Genomic DNA, 26,572 nt, shown 5'->3' with positions numbered 1-26,572 from the left:
AGGGTATTAAATAAGGGGGGTGTGAACTTTAACCTGAAATGGAAAACACTGCAATCATATTTCCAGGGAAAGAGAAGTGAAATAGGAAAAACAAAAACAAAAGGTAGAGTTTGCACATCTCAGACCGATTTGCCTTGGCATGTGAATCATTTAACAGGAAAAAACATGGACTGATTCAGCTTGAGTGAGTTCTTTCTGTCCCTGTTGAGGTCCTTGCTTGGTATGGGCCCTGCCGCTCTCCTCAGACCTTGCTTCCCTCCTCCTTTCTCACTGTAGAGAAACAGGAAGTGTTGTTTATTAATAAGCCTGACCGGGGTCACACCCAAGGTAGTAACAGCGCTTTACTTCTCCTGGTCTTGGGGAGAGGCTCAAGGATCAGGGACAAGCTCCTGGTTAGAGTGAGAGACAAGGCCAGACTCTGAAAAATAACTCACAACTAGCATTTGACACAGGCCCCTAGAGTGACTGAGAGCATCTCTGCCTGTATAAGATCTCATCAGTTCCTCCCAATCCTCTGGTGACACCTTATAACAGAGAGACAGCTGGGGCCTCACAGGAGAAGGAGTTTGCCCAAGACCAAGGGGTGAGATCCGGACCTTCTGACTCCTGGGGCTGTGCCATCTTCCATTCATCATGGCTCCTTGGCAGATGTTTTATAACACAGGGGAGAGGTGCCCAGGGTGGGGTCTCCTAGCTCGCTCGTCATGAGCTGGTCTTTCCCCTTTGCCTTTCAGTCGTTATCTCATGGCCACCTTCAGTCAGCTCCTGGAATGGGGTCATCCCTTGCCTGACATAGGCTGAGGCACATTAAACTTGAAAATCAGGGGTGGAGGGTGGGTGGAGAGAGAGAAAGAGAGAGAGAGATAGAGAGAGAGAAGTGCCCGACATATTATGGCATGTTCGCTACTTCACCCCACCCCACTCCCTCTCAACAGGCAGAAAGTACCTAAAGAAGATTATTGCTATGAGGGGCATAACAAGCTAAATGGGTGTTACCCATCTGAAAAATCTTAGCAATGTCAAAAAGCCACTTGAGACAACAAGGCACCTGCTGTTCTGTCCTCATTCCTTACCCGTCCTTGGCTTTGGGAAGAGGAACTTTCTGGAAGAAGGACCTTTGTGGAGAAAAGAGGAGGGGAAGGTGTGTGCATTCTAGGCTCTGAAACAAATCAGTGACAAGTTGTTCCATAGGCTGACAGTTTTCCCCTCATCTTTCCTTTCTAGCAGCTATATGTCTCATTGTCAGAGACTTAGAGGAAAAGCAGTAGTAAGAATATAATGTAATCCCTTAAGTATATTCACCACAAGGTAGCTCCAACCATACTAAATTTATCAGTGTAATTCCAACCCAAGTGTGGTCTGTGATCCAACAGGTAAGTGACCTCACTGAAATTCATGTGGTCACGGTGGCTTTGGCTTTCTTGGCATATACAAATTGTTGTGTTCATTGTCTTCACACCAAGTGCTTAGTACAGAATTAAGTGGATTGGGAAATCTCATGAAAACTATTAACCTAAACAGTTTCTGTTTATGGGCATATGTGACCATCCTAATCAGTAACTTACTTTGAGAAAGCGTGGGCATTGGAGTCAGGCTGCTGGGGTATGAATCCTTAGGCTACCACTGTTTCACTCTGTGATAATGGGAAAGTTACATAACATTTCTGTGCCTCAGTTTCCTCATTAAATATGGGCAAAATAATTGTGCCTATCTCATAGGATTATTGTGAGGCCCAAGTACAAAGTATATAGTGCACCCTGCCTGGAATATAGCAATTGTCTGTTAAAATGACAATGAAGATAATGTAGATGTATCTTAACATGTAATTGTAATTTTGCTTACTCAAGGCCAAGTATTTTAATTTAATAGGGTTTGCCAAACACAATGAAGTCTCTGGGATTTCAAGACCATGGCTTCATTGCTCCCTCATTTTTATGCTACTTCTTTTGAACAGGCCCGCAAATCCAGCTAATGACTCAAGACTTTTCAGCAGGTGTATATTATGCTGACTTCACCCTCATGTGCCCTCAGGTTATCACCCATCAAGTCATGGTAGCAAAGAAGTATGTTGGTGGGAAATAAATGAGGAAGAACAAGGACAAAAAAAGTGTCATGAGTTTATTCGCTGACAATATTTATTATGCAGTGATCATTCTTCAGATGTGTTTGTTCTGTGTTCTACTGTAAATATGGAAGAAATATCATTGCTCAATAGCTGTCTTGGTCACTTACCAGGTGGATTTGTAAGGTACAGGTATCTCAGGGTGCCTTCAAAATACAGTGCCATTTTTGCACTGAAGCTTTCATGATGGGTGCCAGACTGGGTCAGTCATGATTGAAAGACAGCGCCATCTTCAGGCTAGTTGTTCATAATAAAATAAATTCCCTTACCTCATCATGTTCTTGGGACCTTTATCAAGCAGAGCTTTTTAGTGGGCTTGAGATTTAGCAGAAAAATTAAAATGATAACTAATATCTCAATCCCAGTAGATTGCAAGTCTCAGTGAGGCAGCATGAACTTTAGCATGAGCTCAAGCTTTGGCCTCAGTCAGACTTTCATTCAAACACTGGTTGAAAGTTTGCTATATGACCTTGGCACTAGTATTGAACTTTATGAGGAAATTATCTCAGAAATATGAGCAATAAAACCTTTCCCTTTAGTAGTAGTGAGGACTCAATGAGACTGACATTATACTGATCTATATTGTAGGTGTTCAACAAATATGAATGTCTTTGTTTTATTCTTTCCCTGTCTTTCTTCCCAGTCTCTTAGTGCCATTTGGGAGCCCAGCTTTACAAGCCTAAATTTTTTTGCCAATAGCAAGCCAGACCCTGGAGGAGGCATAAGCGATTTGGGAACTTTGAAGCTTTCTGCTAAATGGCAGCCAGGGGCCAGAGTCAGTATTTGTACTTTGCAGCACATTGGTCAGCTGTTCCAGCAAATCAGGTTCGCTCAGGGCATGAGAGATACTAAGGAGTGTTTCCCAATGAACTACTGTGTATGGAAGTGCTTTGTAAGATGTTGAGGGCTCTAGGATTGTATGGTATTACTATCACTATTGTCAGCACTTATCCCTTTTCCTTCTCATTCTACAGGTTAGGAAATTGAGATCTAGAAAGACAAAAAGTGATTTTCCCAAGCATATATATCATCCTCATCCTCATTCTGATCGTAGCAAACATAGTGCTTGCGTTGTTCCGTCTTCTGATCTAGACACTTTACATGTATCATCAGTAACTCTGGTAACTGGTAATCTTCATCATAACCTTATGAGGTGGTTACTATTATCCCATCTTACAGATGAAGAAGCAGAAGCACAGAGGGGTCCCACAGTTAAGTGGCTGGGATTTGAACCTTAGCAGTCTGACTCCAGAGTAATCATTTTGACAACTATGCTATACACATACACACTTAAAAATAAAAATGGCCTCAGATGATGAATACAGTTCTCTTTTATGTTTGATTTTTTTTTTTTTTTTTTTTTTTTTGCTTATGGGATCTTAGTTCCCTGACCAGGAATCGAACCCATGCCCCCTGCAATGGAAGCGCAGAGTCCTAACCACTGGACCACCAGGGAATTCCCTGTTTGATTCTTTTTTCACTCCATAACACATTCTGATATATTACCTAACTTGTGAGAATGTTTTAAAGATTAAAACAATGCACAAAATGTATTGGTTACATAAAAAGAGGAAATAGCTGCTAAAGTCAACCAAACTAATTTAAAGATAGCTTTGAGATACCCTCCTATGAGGCTGATGATGGCAGAGATGAAGAGTGGGTAGGAGGTTTGTTCCAAAAGAATTATAAGACATGTCTTCTACAGTCTAGCTGAGGAGAGAAACGAAAACAGAGTAAGGTCCAGTAGAAGTTGGGGAAGAGAGATGAATTTGCATGGAGCAGGTAAGGGTTTCAGGTGAGAGATGGGGCTGAAGGAGGCCTCAAGAGGTGGGAGAAGCTAAAGAGTTGGCATGTGCTATTGTTAGGATGACCAAGGACCCAGAAATAATGTTAGATTAGAAATGGATAAAAAAAATCCCCAAAACCCAAGCCTGCTTAGGTTGGAGAAGAAAAGAGTCAGCGAGATATGAAGGCTTACTTTTAATGTCTTATGGTTGTCATGTGGCAAGGGGATTAGATTATCTGTGCTGTTCTAGAGGACAGAAGTAGGGCAAATGTATGCAAGTAGAGGGTGGAAGATTTAAAACCAAAATGGAGAAGGACCTTCCAATATCAACTACAATACAGTATAACAGCAACAACGACAAAAAGGACTACTTTTGCCATCATGTCAGTAGATAGATGTGTAAACAGAGTCTGGATTACTGGTAACATTGTAAAGGGAGACAAACCAAACTGCAGAACAATAAATATTGTATTATGTTCCCATTTTATAAAACATATATGTATCATAAGCATACAAAACTACACCAAACTCAAACACTTGCCTTGTATAATCTTTTTTTTTCATATTTAATGAACATATATTAAATAATTTAGAACAACCTACAATAAATTTTTTTTTAATTTGGGAAAGCTTAGGAAGGTTAATTACATTTACCGAGGTCACAACTAAATGCCAAGATTTGAATCTATCTCTGATTTAAAGTCTAATCTTTATTTAGGAAACCACAATTCCACCTTTTATGGGATTAAGAAGGGAATGAGTAGACAAAACGTAGAGGTAGTAAGTATACAATACTATGCTGTAGGAGATTAGGAGCTTCTAAAACAGCAAATAGCAGATCTGGGGAGTATAACTGGAAAGTGACAAAGGGGACAGTTAAGTCAGTTGGAACTGAATCATGACAAAGCAGGGCTGTTGGGGACACAGCAGCCAGGGTATAGTCATCCTGGCAAGTTGCAGATGTGGAGTCAGGATGGAGTGTGGCCTGCCTCTTTAATTTTAAAGCCCTTATAACAAACAAAAATGTCCACCAACAAATGTTACGCTTATTTGTATCTTTTAAGCTATTTTATTTTTTAAGTAACTTCTTATCCTCTAACAATAATTATTCTCTTGAAACAAAAGAATACTTTTCTCTTTTATTTTTCTATGTAAGTTAGAAGTCATACTTGTTATGTGGGAATAGAAGAGGTCCTGGCAACTTGGGTACAGAATGGAGTCTAGGCGTGTTAGGACCAGAAGTGGTCTTAGGTGAGTTAAAACCTGACACCATTATTTACACCACAAGTGTGGTCTGCCTCCAAGATAGAGTGAGGCGTTTTACAATCACCAGCTTTATGAGTGGTAGCTATAAAATAATCAATCTTTTAAAGCAAACATACCACAATGTCTGCATCCAAATGCAAATTGTCCTTCAGAGCTGTGACCTTGGGAAACTTTTCACATATATTGGCATAAAATATATTTAAACTCTTCACTGGAAACATCCTTTGGACCCACTTTCTCTGTCTCTCTGTCTCTCTGTCTGTCTCTCTCTGTCACACACACACACACACACACACACAAACACACACTATTTTAAGGTATACTTCATTTTTAACCAAAAATGTTTTATCTTGCTTGATAACCAATTTTATTTCCCAGAGGACTGGCTGTGAAAGCCTCTAGCTATTAGAAAAATCAAATCTATCATTAAAAGACTGACTGTTACCACTGAAGAGGTAAAAATAAATGTGGTGCTGACTCTGAAGACCATACGCAAAGAAGAGCTGCAAAGATATTTGGAATATTGGTAGTATCCTTAGCGTAAGAGAATGGTTTTCCAAGATGCTAGTTTGAAGGATATATTTAAATGTCTAATCGTTAAAATATTTATAACATGAAAACTAACCAAATGCACTTCATATTCCAACTTGTTTAAGATACATTTATGGTCACTGTTGCTCCTCACACTGAACACATGATCAACAGTTCCACACCCAGAGGTAAGGAAGATCTATGGTAAATACTGTGTTGGTGAAGGTATGAAAAAGCAGTCACATTTATACACTCACTGGAGGAAGTGTATACTGGAAAAACTTTGGGAGGATAAGTTGAGAATATCAAAATTCAAAATGCACTTGCTGTTCTATTGAACAATGATGATTTGAGCCTATAGATATGTTCACAAATATATACAAACATATATGCAAACTATGTTCATTGCAGTATTGTTTGTAATAAGAAAATATTAAGAACAAACCCAATGTCCATCAATAGGGAAACTGGTCAATAAAGTATGGTATATCTGAAGAATAGAATAATATACAACAATTGAAAGAATAAAGTAGTTTATAGATGCAGGTCTATAAAACATATTGTTAAATAAAAAAGCCAAGTAAAAAACTGTTTATGTTTCTCAATTTAGGAAAAACTATATACATGTATGTACATTTCATGATAAATATCTGGAAGGGTACATAAGAAAATGTGATGGCAGTTACATTGGGGGAATAAGATAAGAGGTCTATTATGGGTGAGAAAATAACTTTTTACAGTATACTCTCTTGTATGTTTAATTTTTTTAATCACATGCATGTATTCTTTTCAAAATAATAAAAACACATTTAAAAGATAAAATATACAGCGAAGGAATGTATTGACTAAGGTGTGGTTGAGAACAAGATTTGATCTTCTTTCAAAAGGGGTGAACTAAACTTTTGATTCTTGTTCTTTGGTTCTACTTTGGTGGGGAGGAAGGTGTGAGTTCTGGGAAGTAGTGAAAACAGTGATCAAACCAGAATGTGAAGAAGTGTCAGAGCTTTTTATTTGAAGGTGAAGTATTGAGCCTAGAAGAATGATATTTTGTGTTAAATCTTTCACACTGTCTGATCTCTTTTACTTAAAAACTAAACAAACAAAAAATTTTTTATTTTTGGACACTTGACCAATTATTAGCCTTTTGGGGCTAAATGTTTTCTTTAAAAGTAAAGTAAGTATGCCTCGGACATTGTTACATAGCAAATCTTAAGGATGAATTGGTTTCGTTAAATTGCCTCCCTCTCTCCCAGCTGGTAACGTACAGAGATGCTGAGTTTATGAGAGCTTTAATGAGGGAAGATGGGAGATCATTTTAGAGGAAAGGAAGAATTGGGGGACACTTTTGTGTTTTGGGGGGAAACTTTGAAGGCGTTTAGTGTTCTGCATAGGTCCACTGAGGATCTTGGGTAGAGAAAGGGAGAAGAGAAATACAGTGAGGAAGGGAGGCTGGAGGAGCCAAAAGACCAATTTTTTTTTTTTTTTTTTTTTTTTAAAGTTTTACTTGATTTTATTTATTTATTTATTTTATTTTTGGCTGTGTTGGGTCCGGTTCGTGCGAGGGCTTTCTCCAGTTGCGGCAAGCGGGGGCCACTCTTCATCGCGGTGCGGGGACCGCTCTTCATCGCGGTGCGCGGGCCTTTCTCTGTCGCGGCCCCTCCCGTCGCGGGGCACAGGCTCCAGACGCGCAGGCTCAGCAATTGTGGCTCACGGGCCCAGCTGCTCCGTGGCATGTGGGATCTTCCCAGACCAGGGCTCGAACCCGTGTCCCCTGCATTAGCAGGCAGATTCTCAACCACTGCGCCACCAGGGAAGCCCCAAAAGACCAATTTTGACCCTGTCATGGTTTTAACAAGGGTGGGTTCTGGAGGGGAAAGATTGTGGATTCACTGAATGAGATGCTGAACTACGAAAACTCTCTCTAGGGCACTTCAAACTAAATTGGGATGGCTTTCAACAGCAGAAGTCTTTTGCCTACTTCTCCAGTACTGAAACAAAGGCAACTTTCTCAATCTAAGGGGAATAGAAGGGTGAAATAAGAGCATGGACTCAGAGAGAACTGGGTTCAAAAAAAGGGTTAAGACATTACAACTGGTTAGCCTTGGGCGAATTATTTAATCCTTTCATGCCTCAGTTTCCTCATTTGGAAAATGCTGATCATATTACCTCATGGGATATTTGTAAAATCAGATATAAAATTTAAAAATTTTCTGACTCCTATAAATTTTATTGGCTCAGTACATATTTTGCAATATGGGAACAACTTTTTGTTTGAAGAGTTAGTATTTGTTTCATAATATGTCATTGTTTACTTCCAATGTAGTATAATTATTATTATTTTTTGTTATCACTATCATTACTTATGGAGTACCTAGTATGTTTTAAACCTGGCTCTAAGTGTTTTATATGAAGCATTTCTAAACCTAATAACCATCTGGATGGCAAGGTCTATCCCATTTTATAGATGAGAAAACTGAAGCTCAGAGAGGTTAAGTAAGGAATAGGTAGGAAGGTCAAGTTTTGACTCTCTCTTCCAAATAACTGAAGGCATAAGGCAATGGATCAGGTTCCAGAGTGATAGGGAGGAGCATTAGTTTGGTGCATCAGCTGCAAAGCATGAAACCAGGGGAGCCCCACAGACTCCAGAGGTGAACTATGTTTGAGAGCTGGGAAGACTGAACGGTCTGCTCATCGTTAGACAGGAGCTAGAGAGAGACAGATATACGGCTACCGGACTGAGTTGAGAGATACCATGGAAGGGAGGAAGAGGATTCTGAGAGATTTCTGGAAGTTCTGAGAGTTATAGCAACTTCACCAACAGGGAGACAGGCTAGGGTAAGACAGGGCACACCTCTTCAGGATGTGGAGTATGGCTGGTACGTTGTTCTTTTTCCTTACTCTTCATTATTCTTTGCAATATTATTTTACCTAGGTTAGATGTTAAACATTTCTTGTTGCTTTGTGTTAATCACAAACACTAAAATTTCATTTGTAACAACATGTAATTTCTAGAGATTTTAAGATTTCCAAACAGTGTTTCATGGTTTTCCATCATGTTCCCTCCCCTCATTACTTTATAGTATGATTTGAAATTATTGTCCATCTTGGAGTTTCAAGACAGAAATTGTGGTCAAGGTACTTGGAAAAAAAGCCATCTGTAGGTAGAAAAGTGCTACCCTTTCTAGTTTCTAGTTCAGAGAAGCAAAACTATCCAATTTTCATATGTATCATATTTGGAGCTGAGCTGACTTTAAAAGCAGGTGATTTTTCTCTTTCATCTGTAATAAATAATGGTGCTTAGAGCAATGCATGTTTACTGGTAACAAATTCCACCAATGGGTGTGGTGAAAAGCTGAGCGTGTGTGGACTGTGCAGCTTCTGCTATTGTCTGCAGCATTTCCTCTCTTGTCTCGGCGGTTCGTGCTTTCTCAGGCAAGGGCAGTGGCAGGTCCAGATAAATGTCTGGGTTTTCTCACTCCAGGGATGAGGCGGTGGGGGTGGGGGTGGAGTTGTCTTTCTGGCACGGATTCCATTGTGGGGATTCCATGGTCTGTCTTTAAAACACATAGTAAACTGGGGCAACCAGCCTCATCAGTTAAATGCTTTCTTTGTTGATATGAGGTGAGGAAAAGATGTATAGCTTTTGGGGAAAGAAACAGTGAGGATACAAAGGAAGAAGAAAAATAAGGCGTTAAGCATTGAGGAAGCCTTATGAGACAGATGAAGTGTGAAGGTAGATAATTCACTTTTTCAATTTCACATGGAGACAGTAACATAATCTTTTCTTTCTAAATCAATAAAGCCCTAGTGTCTGTTCTGCTCTGGGAGCACCAACAATTATATTGAGCCCCTAAATAAAGATAGTCAACTTACATAACTGTTCTAAATCCCATCTTGCGGTGAGAGGCCTGAAAATTATAATATCCAGAATCAATACTTATAGTGTATGCATAAGAGGTGGTGCCCTTGAAGAGGATCAAGGCCTGTCTTGTTCACCTTCTGTCACGGGCATGTTTCTCTGTAAATGTTGTGTGGTAGCCTGATTTTTCTTAACAAAACTACTGGCCATCTTTGAGAAATACTCAACCTAAATAATGGAAAAAATATATTTATTTGCACATTTAATTTACGTATAGCAAAGCTAGCATACACTACAAACTGTTTTAGATACTAACAATACCTTGTCCTTTGTTTTACTCCACTAGGATGATGATAAATGTGGTCGGAGGAATGCTTGGTCTGGGTTGTTCCGGGCTTGTATTTGCTTCTTCCTGTCGTTTGGGTTTTGATTCACCTGCTGATCTGTGTCAGTGTCAGAGTGCTGGGTCACATCCTGCACTGTCCAGGTTTTAGGGGTCACTTTCTTTAATCAATGCTGATTTTTCCACTTAGGAGAATTTTGTCCCCTTTGGCAATTGTTCCAAATGTATCTTCTCAAATACAGACTCTTCAACTGTACTTACATGTATTGTATTGTGCAGGCTATTTCTTATCTTAGTTTTGAATTATCTAGATATGTGATATGCTGGAGGTGTGATTCCTGTTATTCAAGGATGATTTGCAAATTGTCTTGACCAATGTGCCTGCACAAGTTGGCAGTGATTGGGTCTGTGTTGGGAAGGGCTTTAGAGACATCTGTGGCTTTGGTTGGGAGAAAGTTTCCTACTGAGAATTACTGAATGTTTTAATCTCTTTAGGCTGCTCTTAGTCCCATGCTGCCTCCATGACTGCGCAGCCATACTGAGTACTGTCCTCTTGCTGTTTTGTTAAGAGTTTGCCATTTTAAAGGCCATATACATGTGTAATCTCTCTATCTCTCTCTTACACACACATACCCACACACGCACACAATGATGAGTGACTCATAAACATGAAAAGTAAAAGTCTGAATTTTAACTCTGAGAAAAATTGTTATTGATAAGAAGCTGGTATAATATTTCTAAAAGTGGAAATTCATGAAGAAAATAGATTCTCAAGCACTTCCTAAATGCCAAGAACATTTTACCTGCATTTTCTCATTTAACAACTTTTAAATATAGGTATGTCTTTTATTTATTTATTGTTTTTAGTAAGATGTTAGCTATGAGTTTTTTCTTTTTTCTTTTTTAAATTTATTTATTTATTTATTTATTTTTGGCTGTGTTGGGTCTTCGTTTCTGTGCGAGGGCTTTCTCTAGTTGCGGCAAGCGGGGGCCACTCTTCATCGCGGTGCGCGGGCCTCTCACCGTCACGGCCTCTCTTGTTGTGGAGCACAGGCTCCAGACGTGCAGGCTCAGTAGTTGTGGCTCACGGGCCCAGTTGCTCTGCGACATGTGGGATCTTCCCAGACCAGGGCTTGAACCCGTGTCCCCTGCATTGGCAGGCAGACTCTCAACCACTGCGCCACCAGGGAAGCCCTATAGATATGTCTTATCTCAGAGACAAGGCAACTTAGGTTCTGAAATGTGAAGTGACTTGCCAAGGCTATGGTAAGGTGCAGGGCCGGGCCGGGGGCCTGCTGTCGCTGACACCTGAGATCCCACACTCTTAATTATTCTCTGTGCTGGACTTTAGCTAATTTGCAGCTGCTCAATGCATTGCATTAAATTCATGATGCTGCTTTCATCATAGTAAAAGCAATAATAATCACACAACATGACAATTTGCAGTGGCTTCTGGCCAAGGCCATTGATTCAGAGTTGGAAACTCACATTTGTATAGTGCTTTTACTTTGTCAAACTTTAATAAGGGAAGTTTTCATATCTGAGGAAAACGGAAGTAATCTCTATTTAATATAGTAACATATCAAATTATTAATTTCACATATTTTAGTCAGTCTCTGCACCCATTATTATGTTTTAGAAAATGGAGAACTTAAAAATGCTTTTGACAACTTCTCTAAGGATAAGAGATGGTTAGGTGTTCCTTTCCAAGGCAACAGCTTCTTAATGAGAGAGTGGAGATGAGAATTCAGGTCCCTAACAGAGAGTTCATTGTACTTTCTAATACACCACACAATCTGGTGAAGAATCTCTCTAAAGATATGGGTTCCTCATCTATTAATAGCCCTTCTATTAATAATGTTCAGTGACTGGATATGCCTGGATCTTACTGGTGTTTGGAGAACTAAAAATATTTTCAAAGTTATATCTAGAAAGTCTTTGGTGTTTCTTAAATACGTTATGTGATAAGCAACTGAAACTATGGCAGGAAGGAAGGAAATAAACATGAAGAATCTATTATTTGCCAGATGTATTAGTATGCACTTTACATATAATAACTTTGTGAGTCTGATATGAATTCCACTTTACAAGGGATAAAAAGTCTGAGAAATTAGTAATTTCCCATAAATTGTATGGATAGGAGGATTTTAATCTAGTCTGTCTAACACCAAAGTCTTTACACTTTACCCTGCCTCCATCTAGTTTGAAAATCAAATATATAGCTTTTCATGTCTGGACCACCTCAACAAAACAATTGGGCACTCTCTCACTGAAGTAACTCACACTAAAAATAAATACCCTTCTTCCTCCCATGAGCTTCCCAAGATTGAAGGGAGGAACACAGGAGCTCTGCTAAGCATAGGAGTGCTGCCTAGAGTAATCTGAAATCAGAGGGTATCATTCAGATCACTTTTTTCCCCTTTCTGAGACTGTCCCACTGATCTCTTATAAATTTTTGAAGTTTTTTATGATGGAGATGTTCAAGCATGCACTAAAGTAGAGAAAGTAGCATAATGAAAAAACTGGGTACCTAGCCCTGGCTCCAATATTGTCTGCCCTAATTTTATGCTCTGTATAATACTGCCATAAATTATGGTGTGTCTGTATTTGGTGGTGAGTAGATAACAAACCATATGCTTTTACCTTTTAGCCCCTGGTTCTCACCCCAGTACAGGATGGATATTTTTCCTTCCAATACCAAGTCTTAACTGGTTACTAGCAGTGACATTTTAAAAAGCACAATGTGAGAGATAGCAATAACTCAGCTATCAAAATAAGATACAGTAGAGATATGAATATTTCACCTTGAAAATAAAGCAAAGTCAGGAGAAGAGTGTGAAGACTATGAAGATTAGGAATGTGAAAACAAAAGACCATACTTAGCTATTCTGTTCCCGTGAGTGCATGTGTATTGGCTTCATTCAAGGTTGGGAAGGACAGTAAAAGGGCACAACCATCAGGATAAGACCACTGGATTACCTGAGAGACACAACTGTCCTTGGCTACATGGAGTGTCTGCCTTGGGTACTATAGCTCATCTGCCCTGAGGGAAATGGGGACTCAAGTAAAGAAATTTGTTATGTTGTTATTTTTCAATTATCCACCAAAATGCTTGGGAACACAGGCCTGGATTCTAAGATAGAATATAATAAAAAGCATTTGTATTCAACTTTGGAATGTATTGCTGTACTTATAATTGTCTAGGGGGTGTGTCTATCTGGCAATTCCCTTTATAGAACACAGGAGGCCATGCTGTTAAAATCAGGCCCTGTTGGAGCTGTTTTCTTGTTCCCTTCAGCTACATGCCTCTCTCTGTCTCTCTTTCTGTCTTGTCTGTCCCTGTCTGTCTGTCTGCCTCTCTCGTGCTACCTTAATGGCAGTGTTTTTCTGTGTTTTTTTTAACATCTTCATTGGAGTATAATTGCTTTACAATGGTGTGTTAGTTTCTGCTTTATAACAAAGTGAATCAGTTATACATATACATATGTTCCCATATCTCTTCCCTCTTGCATCTCCCTCCCTCCCACCCTCCCTATCCCACCCCTCTAGGTGGTCACAAAGCACCGAGCTGATCTCCCTGTGCTATGCGGCTGCTTCCCACTAGCTATCTATTTTACATTTGGTAGTGTATATATGTCCATGCCACTCTCTCACCCTGTCACATCTCACCCCTCCCCCTCCCCATATCCTCAAGTCCATTCTCTAGTAGGTCTGTGTCTTTATTCCCGTCTTGCCACTAGGTTCTTCATGACCTTTTTTTTTTTTTCCTTAGATTCCATATATATGTGTTAGCATACTGTATTTGTTTTCCTCTTTCTGACTTATTTCACTCTGTATGACAGACTCTAACTCCATCCACCTCACTACAAATACCTCCATTTCGTTTCTTTTTATGGCTGAGTAATATTCCATTGTATATATGTGCCACATCTTCTTTATCCATTCATCCGATGATGGACACTTAGGTTGCTTCCATGTCCTGGCTATTGTAAATAGAGCTGCTATGAACATTGTGGTACATGTCTCTTTTTGAGTTATGGTTTTCTCAGGGTATATGAATGGCAGGGTTTTAAAAGGTCCTGGTCCTTATATACTATAAACACAGATTTCAAATATTGACAAAGCTGCAACTAAATAGATGAGATTCTAAAAGTTAAGCTTGGATTTTCCAAAACAATCAGTGTCAAGTCTGTCTTCACACAATTACCGAAGACTTTAGACACCACAGCCCTTCTGGACCATTTTCTCTGTCAACAGGGGTTCCAGTTCTACCAACATTTTCCCTCCAGATTCAGTTTTCAAGTGACAGTAAGTCTATTTCCCCACTGTTTCGTCTGCTGGTCTCTTCAACCCTGGTACTGGGAAGGTTTTTCTCCTGATATTGTCCTCAAAACAAATTGTGGGAAGTGAAGATAAGGTTTTCTTTAAGAGCAATAGCCTAGTATGCCACACAGGTGTCTATATTTATGCATCCCAAGCTGGAAGGAAAACAACTTGTCCTAACTTGCTGTAAATTCCGAATCCCACCCCAAACAAGTCAGTCCTGTGTAGACCTGACATGCTCTTATCTGAGGACTCAATCTATTAAAAAAGCAGAGCACAAGACTTATACATACAGTGATTTTCCCACCCTAAATCAACTGGTACTGTTCTCATTTCAATGTTTCTATTCCTTTGCCGCTTAAATGCACATGATTTGCAGGATCATTTGTCCAGATTTCAGTTCAAACAGTGCAGTCACCATACTTACAGGATGATACAAAATAATATAAAATACTTTGCCTTTGCACTGAAGAGAATTGCCTTTGTGTTGGTGAAATAATAAATATAATAATAATAACCAGTATTTATTATGTATTTACTCTCAACCAGCACTGAATTGAGTGCTTTACTCACATTACGTCATTTTGCCCTAACAATATCCTTATTAGGTAAATTCTGTTATAATCCTCACTTCACAGATGGGGGCCCTGAGGCTTAATGGGGTTAGTTAATCTGCCTCACAGTAGTTAGGGCAGAGCTGGGATTTGAGCACAGGCAGAACAGCTTCAGAATTCAGATCTCACACACACCCATATGGTAACTGCTGAATATAGATCCAAGGTAAAATATCTTTGAGTAGAGGAGCAGTGTATGAGAGTGAAGCTGTAGTGCTTACGTGGGATAGACATGAACAAGGCTGGCTGGGGTTAATCAGGATGGGCTCACTGGGCACGATCAACTTGAAGGAGGTAAGGGAGATGGGAAAATAGCGGTAGAGAGGAGGGGTGGTCAGGGTAAGCTAGATAAAGGTGGAGGGGATTCAAGGTCCAAGAAAGAAGTTGGGGACAGGAGATCACAATGGAAACATCTCTAGGCTACAAGTCACTTTAAGAGAAATGGTGGTCTATTGCTTTACATTTTAGTAGCAACATTCTTATCATACAGACTAATGGGAATCTGTATAATATACTGTTTATAGAGGCTTCCATCTCCCTGATGGATTAGAATTGGGCTCTAACTTTCTTTCCTGAGGTTCTGATCTGAGAAGTTTTCTTCCAGTGGTAATTTTTTTCTAAGCACCTGAAACTTACTGAAAAAAATGAAACACACCTATGCTTTTGACCTTGGTGACTAATCTTAATTGCCATATCTGAAAAATTATAAATTTTCCTTTTTTTTCAAGTCTTGTTTGAGAGCACGTTAGGTATGAGACTATGAAGGTGTCCTCTATAGTTAGTCCTATAATATTTTATCATTTAACATGTACTTGACATATTCAATAAAAGGGTTTATCTGCTATGCTTTTATTAAAGTAGATAACTTATCTTTTCTTTTTCAGGTACATTTTACCTTGGTGCTGGGGTAATTGAACCAAGGTAAAATGTTAATACTTAAAAACAATGTCTAAGTAGGAAAGAATAATCTTTGCACCTAGGAAATGTGGTAAATAATTGTATTTAGGGTTGAATCATATTTTGAAATATATTCTATAAAAACTAGCACATTTAAAAATCACTTTACCAACTCTTTAATAATACCTGGTTGTCCTTAAAATCTTGAACTATTCCACTGAGGACTGATTACTATGCTCTTAATTGTTAAGCCTTCTGATCATATGAATTCTTTTCATGTTTCATTGTAGTCCTATAAAACATTTACTTCAAAGGAAAAATGCTATGAATTTACAGTGCTTTTAGAATTTTAAAATCTGTTTCCTATTTTGTTGATTAAGACAGAGGAGCATTGATTGTGAATAAAGAACATGCTATGTTGAAAAGAAAATTGAGGATTCTGATGTTTCTCTGCCAGATAGCACAAAAACTGAGAACACCACAGGAATTTTTCAACATTATTAACCTCTTGACAATGTGTGGGTCGTATAAAGGACAAATGAATGTTTTGGAGGGACCAAGAATGCCAATTTTAACAGACTGTCCAATGACTGTAGATAAATATTTGTGTTCCTGGGGATTATTTGATTTTTATCAAAGTAAATTGAATTGGAAACATGGCATGTATTAAGTCATTGGTACTTATTGTCTAATTCTTTTTCCCATAGAAGTTTCTATGCACTGAAAGAGCACTAAGTCATCAGTTAGACATACCATGTAATGATCCTTATCATATCCAGACAAAATAAAAGCCTTTTAAGAAGCTACTTCACAAGACAACTGCATAGCTTTCCTCACAGGAACTTGTTAAACAAATAATGATTATTAAAGCTATTGGGTCAATAGCTTACACCAGTTTAAGAAGAACAATTCCAAGATGTCTAGCCCATTCCACATTCCATGTGACTAACTATGGTATCCAGAGCTTGGAAAATATCCAGGCAACTCACAGTAGCTTTTCTTAAATGCTTTATGGACAATGGATTTTAAGGAAGGTGGTAAAATTAGGTTTACAGAGGAGAGTCTTCAAGACATACCCATTGTCAATGCTTATATATGGTCTCAATTGTATCTAAAAGTTGTTTAAAAGCACCCAATGCTGAAAACGTTGCAGATTTAGCTCCTATCTATATTAGAGTTGGCAAGCAATCCTAATTGCTGATGTGGAGGTTTATTGTATCCAATGAGACAAAGGTACTAGGAGTTTTGCACAAGCCTCTTAATAGAGAGGCTACTGTGAGTTGGAATGATTAGCTTTTAAAAATGTGTCACATTAACCCCTTCCTTATACTCACAGTCATGCCATGATCAGGGTCGAAACAGAAGAAGGAAGATTTAGAGAGGAAAGACAGGGATAAGAGATGATAAGGACAGGAGTTCAGTCAGACAAAGAGGACTTTGGCAGCTTTGGGGTCAATTCTGTGTTTGTTATCTAAAGCAGGTAGGAACAGCAGTTATTATAATAGCACATAAGAGGTCAAGTTCAGGGAAAGCAAGAGAGAAGACCAGTTGATACTCTAGGTCCCTGTTTCTTGAAAACAGAGTCTGGAATCCAGAACTTTGGAGTTAAGATGAATGCCCAAGGTAAGAGACTTTAGAATACTATGTCAGTATTCTAAACCCAGGCAAAAAAATCTGGTCACAGAACCAGGGGCCTAGGACGCCAGCACTAAAAGGCAACTAAGTCAAGTGTTCATACGTTTCCTGCTTAGAGTTCAAACTTCTGAAGATTTTGGAAGGCCTGAGCCCAAAGTTTTATTTTTTATTCTATTCATATTTATTAGACACTTATTATGTATCAGGCACTGTATGAGCAGCAGAGACTATTACTGAGCTAGGCAGACATACTATCTCTTTTTAAAGGAGACACAAAATAAATCAGTAAATATAGAAATGGATAAATGACTCTGGAGGAAAATAAAGAGCATGATAAGTCTGAGAATGGGAGGAAGTTGTTTTAGATAGGATGGCCAGAGAAAACATCTCCAAAAAGTGATATTGGAGAGTGAGAGTGAAATTTGAGAATGAGCAGACATTTGAGGAACTGGAAGAAGAACCTAGTGGAATGGCCTGGAGGTTAAAAAATAAGAGGGCTCGGCAGACTGAAGGAACAAAAAGAAGTAGATTTGGAGGATAGTGAGCAAAGGAGAGAGTGGTGTGAGATGGGGGATAGAGAAGTTGGCAAGAGCTAGATGATACAGTTAGAAGAGAAAAGTTTTGGCTAGAATAAGGGATGGGCCCAGTAGTCTAAGAACTGATTTGAGATAATACACTGTTTTTATAGTTGGAAACTGGAAGATAGATTATGAGGGACTGAAAATTCTGCCTAAGCAGCAGAGTTACATTGTGAAGAGTTTACTAAGGAACTTTCTTAAAGCAGAGATGGACATATGAGGCAGACCACTGGTACCAGGTCGTGGTGTTCAAGTGAGTTTCTGAAGAGCCTGGGGTTAAAAATCAACCTCAGGACAAAGCACTGCAGTCCAAAAGAGTGGTGGTAATAGCCAGAGAGTTTTTTCTTGGGATGATGAAACTGTTCTACAAAAGACAGTAGGGCAGGATGGTGAGTCACCCTGCGTAGGCTGGTGTGAGGCAGAGCATAATGTGGGTGAGCCTGAAAGGCACATGAATAGTAGGACGAAAAAAGCTCAGAAAAAACATGCTCTCCGTGCTTCTGCTATTTACTGGGAAAACATGCTCCAAGTAGCTGCTGGTGTCAGAATGAAGAGTCATGTGAAGTCAACCTGACCCAAACCTGACTGTAAGCAAGCTGAGCAGATCCGCAGAAAACTTGCAGACTTGTGAGCAAATCAAATGCTTTCTAATGTAGGTCGCTGAGATTTGGGTTGGGTGTTACACAGCATTATCACAGTGGGAACCACATTAATAACTAGTTGGTCCAGCCAAACTAGAACACACATTGTCGGTAATCCAGTAATCCATAGTAATCTAGTGTTTCCACTAAATTAGCCTGCTATTCATCTATGCATTCATCACATATTTATCATAGATTTAATACGGAAAACAGAACACAATGACGACAACAACAACAATAAAACCCAGACTATGGTGTCTGCCTTCACAAAGAGCCTATTTCTAGTGAGGGAAGCTGACAAAAACAAGTCAGTCCAAACCTAATCTAGTCACAAACTCTTATAATAGCACACATGTACTTCTGAGAGAGAATAATGGACGGGGGGAAGGACAGGAGATGACGACCTTGGTGGTGGCCAGGGTGGGGCTCTTCGTGGTGCCGGTGGAGCTGAGCAAGCACATCTTTCTCTCGCTCCAATGGTCTCAGATAACGGTTTCATTTTTTTCATTTTGCTAAATTTATGTAGTGTCAGCCCAACTGTATGCCTTTGCTCTAGGCTAACTAGCTGTCTGTGGTCTGCATTCTGTGTGTTCAGAGAGCTAGTGAGTTGTTTTGCAAGTTCGTAGAGAAAGGCTGAAAAAGGCTTCATGCTCCCTTTTCTGAAGGGAGCAATGACTTTCACTAGAACAACAAACTTAGGTCCTAGGCTGTGAATGAAATTGGATTTCTCTCAGGTGAGAGGTATTCTGTATATGGAAAGCAAAGAGAAAAATATGGTTTTAGCAATACTGTAGGGACTGTGGTCAGCACTGAGCTTATAAAGGCCTTTGTTTTCCATGTTTTCATTGGCCCCATGAGAAGCCTGGAGCAGCTCACACACCCATCTGTATCCATATTAGTGGGACTGCAAAGTGCTGACACAGAATTGCAGATCAGGGCCTGTGGCTTGCCAGGGTAAACTTGTGTAATGCACTGTACATCCCTCCTAACAACAGTGGTTCTTTTGTCACTTAAACAGAGGCTATTAGAACACGAATCATTAAAAAGAGCTTTAGAAAAACAGGCAACATTTTCCAATATTGTGGCTTTAGGCGATCCCCATAAAGTATCAGAAGCTCCGGAAGAAGTGAAGCATTTCATGAATAACTAGAAGTAGATTCAGAATCATAATCTGAATTGATTAGAAGCAAGTAATATTTTAAAATATAATTTCTTAATGTCAAAAGAAGCCTATTATTATGGAGAATTGGATGAATATTATCCAGAATATTTCTTTTTTGAATATATGTAAACAACAGAAAAGAATTTTAAACTGGTCTGGGAATCTTTAGCTTACTGATAAAATACAAATTCAAAGAAGATGCTTTAGGATTTTTCTTATTTTTGATACATAAAGCAGTGCAATTGTAGGAATAAGTATGGGAAAAAGTCCTTATTCCACTATCCAGAGAAAGATCTGTTTAACATTTTAATGCCTGTTTCTGCTAACATTTTTCTCACAAATAAAGTACACGTAATTTTGCTTCATGCATTTTCTTTCACTTTTGTTATTCCTTAGGAAAGAGCACGGGTTGGCAAACTATGGGCCAAATCTGGTGCACTGTCTGTTTCAGTGGAACACAGACAATCTCATTAACTTTCAGAATTGTCTATGGCTGCTGTCACGCTATAGGGGCAGAATTGAGTATTTGCAACAGAGCCTATGGGGCCCACAAAGCCTAAAATATTTGCTCTCCAGCCCTTTCCAGAAACAGTTTACCAACTCCAAGGATAGACTATTAGAGTCATATGTGAACAACATTTTCAGGCTCTTGTAAACATATACAAAAAGTTTATGTATCCATGGACATTTTCCTCAGCATTTGTCTGAAGAGACTACTGTTTGGTTGTCTGTAACCTACTATATATATATTCAATATATTATATATGATCATATATAATTTTGGAATTTAATAGAATAGTATTGTATCTCTTTTATGCTTTAATTTTTATTTATTTGAGTAGCAGTGAGACAAAATATTGGGTTGGCCAGAAGTGCCTTTGGTTTTTAAGTAAAAATAAAGACACATTTTTCATTTTCACCAAGAATTTCATTGAACAATGTATTCACCCTTTTGTTCCACTACCTTCTGCCATTTTTCAGGCAACTTCATAATTCCATCTTCCAGAAACTTTTTATCTTTTTGAGCAAAGAACTGTTCCAGGTGCCTTTTACAGTCTTCCAGGGAATTGAAATTTTTTCCATTAAGAGAATTTTGTAAAGACCTAAATAAATGGAAATCCAAACATGCAATGTCTGGTGAATATGGCGGATGAATCAGAACTTCCCAGCCAAGCTGTAACAGCTTTTGCCTGGTCATCAAAGAAACATGAGGTCTTGAGTTATCCTGATGGAAGATTATACGTTTTCTGTCAACTAATTCTGGACGCTTTTCATCAAGTACTGCTTTCAGTTGGTCTAACTGGGAGCAGTACTTGTTGGAATTAATCGTTTGGTTTTCCAGGAGCTCATAATAGAGGATTCCGTTCCAATCCCACCATATACACATCACCTTCTTTGGATGAAGACCGGCCTTTGGTGTGGTGGGTGGTGGCTCATTTCACTTGCCCCATGATCTCTTTCATTCCACATTTTTGTACAGTATCCACTTTTCATCGCCCATCACAATTTGTTTTTAAAAAGGGAACGTTTTCATTATGTTTAAGTAGAGGATCACATGGGGAAATACGGTCAGGAAGGTTTTTTTTGCTTAACTTATGTGGAACCCAAACATCAAAGTGATGAACATACCGAGCTGGTGCAAATGATTTTCAGTGCTTGATTTGGATATTCTGAGTATGTCGGCTATCTCCCGCGTGGTATAATGTTGATTGTTCTCAATTAATGTCTCTATTTGATCGCTATCAACTTCAACTGGTCTACCTGACCGCGGAGCATCGTCCAGTGAGAAATCTCCAGCACGAAACTTTGCAAACCACTTTTGACATGTTTGATCAGTCATAGCACCTTCTTCATATGCTGCACAAATCTTTTTTAGCATTTCGGTTGTGTTTTTACCTTTCTTGAAATAATAAAGCATAACGTGCCGAAAATGTTGCTTTTTTCCTTCCATTTTCAATATTAAAATGGCTACACAAAAATTCACCAATTTTGATGTCTTTTTTTTAAAATGCACGCTGATATGACAGCTGTCACATACAATCTAACAAAATTGTTTTGAATGAAGTTAAAGACAACTAAGTGCTACTAGAGCCATCTTATGGAAAAAAACGAATGAACCTTTTGGCCAACCCAATAATTTCCCACTGTTTTTAAAGCACTTTTATTTCCTCTTTTCTCAATTGCCTTCTCATGGCTTTTGCCCATTTTGAAACAGAGGTATTCTTTAAAAAGTAAATCTGTAAGCCTCCATATCAGTTTAGAATATCAATCCTTGTTTATTGTTTTCACTTTGAATATGTTTTTTCAGGTTTTATCTTTTCCTTTGAGAGAACTATTTTGAAACTTGTAAGTTATTTAGTCTACATAAAATTTGCTCTGTGAGTTCTTTCAAAGCTTCTGAGTTTTAAATTTCTCTAGTATATCATGTTTAGGAAGTATCTTATTTTTTTTAATAAAAATTATTATTATTATTTTTTTTTTTTTTAATTTTATTTATTTATTTATGGCTGTGTTGGGTCTTCGTTTCTGTGCGAGGGATTTCTCTAGTTGCGGCAAGCGGGGGCCACTCTTCATCGCGGTGCACGGGCCTCTCACTATCGCGGCCTCTCTTGTTGTGGAGCACAGGCTCCAGACGCGCAGGCTCAGTAATTGTGACTCATGGGCCCAGTTGCTCCGCGGCATGTGGGATCTTCCCAGACCAGGGCTCGAACCCGTGTCCCCTGCATTGGCAGGCAGATTCTCAACCACTGCACCACCAGGGAAGCCCTAAAAATTATTATTTTAATGAAAAAGGATTTATACTTAAATTTATCAAATGCTTTTTCAGTATCTGCTGATTTTTTTAAATAGATTTTTTTTGGGAACAGTTTTGGGCTTACAGAAAAATTGAGATGATAGTTCAAAGAGTTCCCATAAACCCCACACTCAGTTTCTCCAGTATTAATATCTTACATTAGAATTGTACATTTATTACAATTAACAAACAAATATTGGTACATTATTATTAACTAAAGTCTATATTTTATTTGCTTTCTTTAGCTTTTACCTAATATATTTTTTCTGTTTCAGGATCTCATCTGGAATGACACATTACATTTAGTTGTCATGTATCTTTGGCTCTTCTTGGTTGTGACAAGACTTGTGACAAATCAAGACTTTCCTTGATTTTGATGACTTTGACAGTTTTTAAGGAGTACTGATTAGATATTTTATAGAATGCCCTTCTATTAAAATTAGCCTGGTGTTGTTTTTCAGGGTTGGGCTGACGTTATGGAATTTGGGAGGAAGACCACAGAAATAAAGTACCATTTTCATCACATCATATCAAGGTTACATACTATCAAATGACATATCACTGTTGATGTTGATCTTGATTACCTGGCTGGGGTCATGTTTGTCAGGTTTGTTCACTGTCAAGCTACTCTTTTTCCCCCTTTCCGTACTCTTTGGAAAGAAGTCACAATGTGCAGTCCACATTTAAGGAATGGGGGAAAAAAGTCAAATTCACAGAAACAGAAAAGTAGAAAAATAGTTGCCAGTGGTTGGGGGATGGGGACATAGAGACAGACTGGTAAAAGGGTACAAACTTTCAGCTATAAGATGAGTAAGATTTGAGGCTCTAATGTAAAACATTGTGACTATGGTTGGTAGTACTAAATTGTATAACTGAAATTTGCTAAGAGAGTAGAACTTAAATGTTCTCACTAAAACCAGAAAATGATAAATACCTGAGGTGTTGGATGTATTAATTAACTAGATGGGGGGAATCCTTTCTCAGTGTATGTATATATCAAATCACCATGATGTACACTTTAAATATCTTTCAGTTTAAGATGTCAATTATACCTCAAAAAGGTGAAATTTAAAAAAAAATCTCAAAAGATTTAAAAATAATTAAAAAGGAATGTGGAGTTATTCTCCCCCTCCTTGAGGATGGAGTACTTACATAAATTGTTTGGAATTCTTCTGCATGGAAGACTTTACTTCCCCATTTATTTATTTATTCAACCATTTCTTTACATCAGTATGTACTTATGGCTATTTATTTTATACTTTGGTTATTTATTTTGTTGCTCAAATTGTTCCAGATTTGGCTACTGGGAGCTCTTTCAGTTGGGTCCTGTATCTCTTTGACATACTCCTCTCAATATAGGTGTTTTTTGATTAAAAAAAAAAAACTTTCTTAATTTCTGGCACTACAAGAAGCTCCAGGCTTATCTTGCATATTTCCTACCTCAGCACTAGAATCAGCCATTTCTCCAAAGAGCCCTGATTCCTTTAATTAGTCTCCTTTTATTAGAAACCAAGATCTGGTCACTAGGCATGGTTCTACTAGGTGTAGTTGCTTCTAGGGCCTCTCAGCTGACAGAGCAAGGTAATGTGTGTGTGCCTACTAAGCTGTATTTTACACACCTATATAAATATTTCTATATCTAACCACCTGTATCAAAAGTAACCTAAACATAAGTTCATACTTAGGTTTCCAACTCTAATTCATTACCCTTTGTACATTTAGCTTCCTCTTGCTAATCTGTATGTTCCCACTCCAGCAGTGAGAAACCTTGCTCCCACCATCTCCTTATTCCACCATACATGTAGAGCAGTATCAGAATTGTTAACCTAGGATTCTTGTGGAAACAACTTTATCAACTAGAGTAGAGTGCTTATGTGCAATACCTTTCACTTCAAGTCTTAGAGACTCCACTCATTCCAAAGTTATTTGGTCTGTCCACTGATTTTTAACTCTTACTCTGCTGCATTTTCTACAGATTTACTTCCTGTTCCTGGTTGTCAGTCATGAAATTGACATGGTGATAAAGAGAGCAGGTGGTATAGGTGAGAGATTTTCAAATTTCTTGAGGTCATATAATATGTATGTGCATATATTTATAATAAAGCCTTAATCGAGCAGAAAAGCTGATATTAGATTGCAGATAACAAATGGTATGAAAAATGTTTATGTATAATGAATCCCACCAATATATGTAAAGAAGTTGTGGGCTTTATAATAAAATATTTCTCTTCCTTTAAATTTGTTGTTCTTAGCAAAATGAGTGCAACTTCTGTACCATTAACTTTCTGCTGCGGCTATTGCTTATATATTATATTGTAAAGATACATGTGGGATTTAGTCTCAGAAATTAGGTAATGCAAATGTCAAAACAAATATCACAGAAATCTCATGCTAAGTCATCTTATGAAATGCTCCACAGAATTCCAATCAACAGTTTGATTATCAGTGAAGTATCTGGCTTTCTTGAAGTAGTCCTCATATTAAAAATGTTAATAAGATTAACACAACATTGTAAATAAATTAAAGTTCAATAAAATTTTTAAAAATGTTAATAAGGAAAAGTGAGTGTATGTGATTCTGAGATAGCACATTTCGAAATCATCACCCCAAATTTCCTATCATCTCGTTTTGAAAGATAAAAATGCCACAAAGATAATAATTTAGAAAATGAAAGTGCAAAATCGTTTCAATTCCTCCTCTAGCCACCTCCTTGGATATAACCACAGTTAACACATGAGTTTATTTTTTTCTATCCATATACTATGATTGGTCTCATGATCCATTCATTTGCCTACGTTTGAAACCACATTGATTCCATCAACAAACTCTATTCCCTACTAAATGACAGGTAATGGCTAAAAACTGATATAATAGTATCTTTGAGCAAATTATCAATGTGAATTTTTCTCAACTTTTCCCCATTGATTCATTATCTCAAATAGTTCATTAATTCTATCCTTTACCCATCCTCACTGACAATGCACAATCAGCTGTAGGTTAAGTCTCCAAAATGGTCTCCCATACTTCACCATCCCATCCTCAGCCTAATGCATCCTCCTCAGTATCTCCAGTGTAATCTTCCTGCAATAAAAACATAATTGTGTCTCTCTTCTACTTAAAAGTCTTTGATATTTGCTATGTTTTACCAAATTCAGTCCAAATTCCTTGAGAAGCTCTTAAGGCTGTACCAGAGCCTTTGGGACCCTAACTCACATCTCAGTCTCACCTCTGATTCCAGCCTGGATGCAATGGTAATTCTGGATTTGACTCATCTCAACAGAATCTCATCTCAGATGAACATGATGTGTTTTTCACTTTTTGCTCTAGGACTTTTCCAATGCCACAGCTGGGAATGGGATCCTACTTGTTAAGCTCACACATGGAGTTCCCCAATTTATGAAAGTTAACTCTGAGGGAAATCCTCAATCCTTGAGGGATGAAAACCTATTGGTAAAAGCTTTCCCCAGGTGTTCTAGCAGACAGTTCTGAGACATTCTGAGCTGGTGTTCCTTAGACACCAGAATTAAGCCAGAGTGTCTCAAAGCTGTGATATGAAAAGTGTACTTTTCTCTAGACTTTTTCCCCTTCCCCCATTATCTCTGGTCCCCCACTTGTGCTCTGGGATTATCTCCTTGACAGAAGCTTTGCTTTCTGGTAGAATCAAAGCTAAGACATATAGTACTACACTCTCACTGGGGGTGAATTAGGATGAGAAGATGTCAGAAACTGAAGCTTTGGGCAATTTGAGATAGCTAAGGCTCTGGCAAGGTGTGGGTCAATCATCAGCATTCCTTGGTGTTCACACACCCACTGATGATAGTGAATGGCGATTTCAGCAACCATGGCCGGACAATAGCAAGATAGCCAACGGCTCAGCCTGCTCAAAGATGAAGGTCTGCATCATTCCACTAGGCTAGAAACCTAGACAATTATGTCTTATAACTTCAAGACCAGTTTCAGCAGTGAAGACTGCAGTTTACTGTATTAATCCTTATCTATTAAGTCACATGTAGAGATTGTG

The 26,572-nt window shown here is 38.4% G+C and overlaps 1 protein-coding gene across 1 annotated transcript in view; it reads right to left on the bottom strand.

The window, feature by feature from the left end:
- CDKN2B (cyclin dependent kinase inhibitor 2B) overlaps positions 1-26,572 on the bottom strand; it is a 148,892-nt gene that overhangs the window by 102,697 nt on the left and 19,623 nt on the right. The gene's annotated exons all lie outside the window — the stretch shown is intronic.

This window comes from Balaenoptera acutorostrata, chromosome 6, assembly GCF_949987535.1.
Source record: "Balaenoptera acutorostrata chromosome 6, mBalAcu1.1, whole genome shotgun sequence".
NCBI classification, from domain to species: Eukaryota; Metazoa; Chordata; class Mammalia; order Artiodactyla; family Balaenopteridae; genus Balaenoptera; species Balaenoptera acutorostrata.
This window is presented reverse-complemented; position numbering and strand designations above follow the sequence as displayed.